The sequence below is a fragment of the Brachypodium distachyon genome, chromosome 4 (assembly GCF_000005505.3).
Source record: "Brachypodium distachyon strain Bd21 chromosome 4, Brachypodium_distachyon_v3.0, whole genome shotgun sequence".
In the NCBI taxonomy this organism is placed as follows: Eukaryota; Viridiplantae; Streptophyta; class Magnoliopsida; order Poales; family Poaceae; genus Brachypodium; species Brachypodium distachyon.
The window spans coordinates 21,334,743-21,339,046 of record NC_016134.3 but is presented as its reverse complement, the minus strand read 5'-3'; positions in this window follow the sequence as shown (position 1 = coordinate 21,339,046).

Here is a 4,304-nt window from a genome sequence, read left to right as displayed (position 1 = left end):
AGGAACGCGGGGGCAGGATCGCCGCCGGCGGCAACCGCCGACGACGATGCTACCACCACGCTCACGCGGCAACCCTCGCCCTCAGGGGCGGACCTTGGCCTTCAGGGACGAACCCTGGCTTAGGAGGGCTCCGCTCCGGGAGCAGCCGCGAGACGGCTATAACGTCCTCGGCGCCGGCTTCGCCACACCCCGAACGGCGGGTACGGGTGACGAGGAAGTTATAGCCTTCCAGCGACAGCCCCCGCAACTGGGGAGACCTGGGTTTTCTCTAGGGGACTCGCCCCAAGGGATGCGACGACCCTTGTTACCCGGGAGCTAAACTGCTCGAGGGCCGCGGCAGGGATGCGGTGATGGGCCGGAACGAGCAACGAGCGCCGGCACCGGCGCCATCACAGCGTCCTCGCAACGACCCGCGCCCGAAGAAGACTCTCTCAAAGGGAATGCGGCTGGGTTTCTGTGGTAGCGCACCCGCCGGCACAAGGCACGGATGGCACGCACTACCGTAGAGTCTCCGCGGTCGACCCTGCTCCTTGCGGAGGTGTCCTACGGAGGGGGCGACAAGGGCACTGTGGCAATGCACCCCGTCGGCGCTGGACGCGGACAGGACGCACCGCCACAATGCCTCTGCGGCGACCCTCGCCCCGGAACCGCCCCTTTGAGGAAGCGCAGCAGGGGCACAATGGCAGTGCACCTGTCGGCGCGGGACGACGACGGCACGCACTACCCCCGTGCCTCTGCGGCGCCCCTCGGGGTGGGCTCGATGGGGTGGTGCGGCAGGGGCGTGATGGCGGCGCATCACCTGCTTTCACGGCCCCGAACCCGGCTTCGCTCTAAGCAATTCCATGGTTGGGGCGCGCCTTTTATACGCACGGGGGGGGGGGGGGGGGGGCTTGCACCGCGCGCGACGGATCCGTGGCGCCTTTCACCGAACGCGGCGCCGTTTCCGCCGCCATGCTTACCGGGTAACCACGGCACACGCGGCGGCCAGCCGACAACCCAGAAGCCTCGGAGTGCGGTGAACCCCTTGTGTTGCGGTCCTCCCGCACCACAAGGCACCGGTGTACGGTGCGTCCCGTGGGCAGCTCACGGGCACCACAGTGTACAAGATTTCTCCCTTTCCTGCAGGTTAGACTCTTACCAGATCCGAGGTGCTGAAAAAATTTCGAAACTTATGAAAACAAGTAACACAGGTAAATCAGATAAATCTCATTTCTCCTACTTCCCAGCCCTTTGTGCACTTAAAGCAGGAGGCAAGAGGGGGAAAACAAGCGAATGAACAAGGCAAGAACAAAGCTCACGGGTGAAACACCTATCTTTATTCACAGTTAACTAGCAGTTTACACACGGGGGCTGCCCGGTTACACTAGTTCGAGAGGTATGCATCAGAGGCATCACCTGAGGGTCGGGCTCCGCCGCTTCACGGGTAGAACTTGCGCAAGTTTTCAATATTCCAGCTATTGAGCACCAGCAAGCCGTCTTCGGTTTCCAAGCGGACAGCCCCCGGCCTGGTCACCTGCACTACCCGGAAGGGGCCTTCCCATTTCGGAGTCAACTTGTTCCCGGCCTTCGTTCCTTGTATCCGACGCAGGACAAGTTCTCCGTTCTCGAGCCCCCAGGGACGGACTCGTCTGTCGTGGTAACGACGGAGTCCCTGCTGGTAGCGCGCGGCTCGCACAGCAGCCCGGCACCGAAGCTCTTCGATGAAGTTTAGATCGTCGACCCTTTGCTCGTGTTGGCTGGCGTCGCCGTACGCACGTACTCGGGGATCCGTACTTGAGCTCGAGGGGCAGCACCGCTTCTGCCCCGTAGACAAGGGCGAAAGGAGTTTCGCCCGTTGCCCGACTAGGTGTGGTCCGGACGGACCACAGCACGGGCTGGAGTTCTTCGATCCAGTGCTTCCCGTGGCCTTTGAGCTTGTCAAAGGTTCTCGTCTTGAGCCCCCGCAGAACCTCTGCGTTGGCTCGCTCCGCCTGTCCGTTGCTCCTCGGGTGAGCGACGGACGCGAAGCGCAACTTAGTGCCCATGTCTTCGCAGTAGGCGCGAAACGCTGCGCTCGTGAATTGCGTGCCGTTATCGGTGATGATGCTGTTGGGAACCCCGAACCGGCACACAATGCCCTTAAGGAACTTGATGGCCACCTGGGCGGTCACCTTGCGCACTGGTTCCACCTCCACCCATTTGGAGAACTTGTCGACGGCCACAAACAAGTATTCGTAACCGCCAACCGCCCTTGGTAGCTTGCTGACGATGTCTAGTCCCCAGACCGCGAACGGCCATGAGGACGGGATGGCATGCAGGGCCTGGGCTGGTTGGTTGCTCTTCTTCGAGTGGAACTGGCACGCTTCGCACGTCCTCACCATCCGCTCTGCGTCGGCCAGGGCCGTGGGCCAGTAAAAACCATGCCGGAAAGCCTTGCCGGCTAAAGCCCGGGAGGCCACATGGTGTGAACATGTGCCTCGATGTATGTCCTCCAACAGTGCACACCCTTCCTCCTGCGGCACGCAGAGGAGTTTTACACCATTCGCACGCCTGCGGTAGACGCTGCTGTCTATCACGGTGTACATCTTGGCTCGCCGCGCTACGCGCTCCGTGGCGTCGTCATCCTCCGAGAGGGCCTCCCATTTCAAATAGCGGGCGATCCCTTCCGCCCAGGGAGGAATTTCTCTGCCCGTGCATGCTGCCATATCAGCGGCATGGACCCCTGCTGCTGCAGGGGTTCCCTCGGTTGCCGGAGGGGCGTCCCTGGCAGCCGTCTGGGGGGTGACTGAAGGAGCCAGTTGCTTCTGACAGAACACCCCCGCCGGAGGCTTCCGGCGCTCTGCTGCCATCTTGGCCAGCTCATCAGCAGCGAAGTTGTCCTTCCGCTTGACGTGTTCGAAGCGCAAACCCTTGAACCTCCGTTCCAGCTTGCGGACCTCTTCCACGTACGGCGCCATTTGAGGGCAATCGTAGTCCTTGTTCACCTGGTTGATCACAAGCTGGGAATCACCGCGAACAACCAGGCGCGTAATGTCGAGGGCGACCGCTGCCCACAGCCCGGCAAGCAGGCCTTCGTATTCCGCCGTGTTGTTGGTGGAGTTAGCGAAGTCGAGTTGGACAGCGAACCGCAGCTGGTCCCCTGTGGGTGACTCGATGACGACCCCAGCTCCCGCTCCCTGGAGACTGAACGCACCGTCGAAGTAGAGGACCCAGGGGCCCTCATCCAGCTTGCCGGGAAGGTCGGTCTCCGACTCACTTTCTTCTACGCACGTGGACGTCCACTCCGCGACGAAGTCCACCAGGGCCGTGCTCTTGATGCTTTTGGAGTTGGCGAAGTGGAGGTCAAACTCCGACAGCTCCATCCTCCATTCGGCCACTCTCCCGGTGGCTTCACGGTTGGTGAGGGTCTTCCCGAGGCAGAACCCGGACACCACCATGACGCAGTGCGCCTGGAAGTAGTGGCGCAACTTGCGGTACGCAAGGAGAATCCCCAGAAGGAGCTTCTGTACTTGCGGATATCTTGTCCGCGCGTCGCGCAACACCGTACTGACGAAGTACACCGGTCGCTGCACCAACCGCTTCCGCGGCGCCGAGATTGCCGGCTCTGGGGTGGTCCCTGGGCTTGTGGTGGTTGCCGGAGGCTGCTCAGCCACCTGCCCCGCAGCCCCAATCCCTGGGACGTCTTCCTCCCTCTCGGCAACTAGCACCGAGCTAACCACCTGGTCAGTCGCCGCTAGGTAGAGTAGCAGCGGCTCGCCCAACTTGGGGGCGACGAGGATGGGCGGTGACCTCAGGTATCGCTTGAGTTCCTGGAGCGCCGCCTCGGCCTCGACAGTCCAGTCGACTAGGCCCTTCTTCTTCAATACCCGGAAGAAAGGCAGGGCACGCTCGCCCAGCCTGGAGACGAAGCGTCCAAGCGCGGCAACGCAGCCGTTGAGGCGCTGGACATCTTTCACCTTGCGGGGGGCCTCCATCTTCTCGATGGCTTCTATTTTGGTCGGGTTGGCCTGTATCCCCCGGTGTGAAACCAAGAAACCCAGAAGCTGCCCGGAGTTGACACCGAAGGTTCACTTATCCGGGTTCAGTCTGAGCTTGATCTTGTGGAGGTTGTCAAATGTCTCCCGCAGGTCATCAATCAGGGAGTCCCTACGCTTCGATTTGATGACGATGTCATCCATGTAGGCCTCCGCGTTGCGGCCTAGCTGGGGCCCCAAACATTCTCGCAGGGCGCGCTGGAATGTGGAGCCCGCGTTCTTCAACCCGAAAGGCATGCATGTATAGCAGTAGCAGCCAACCGGGGTAATAAACGCTGTCTTTTCCTCATC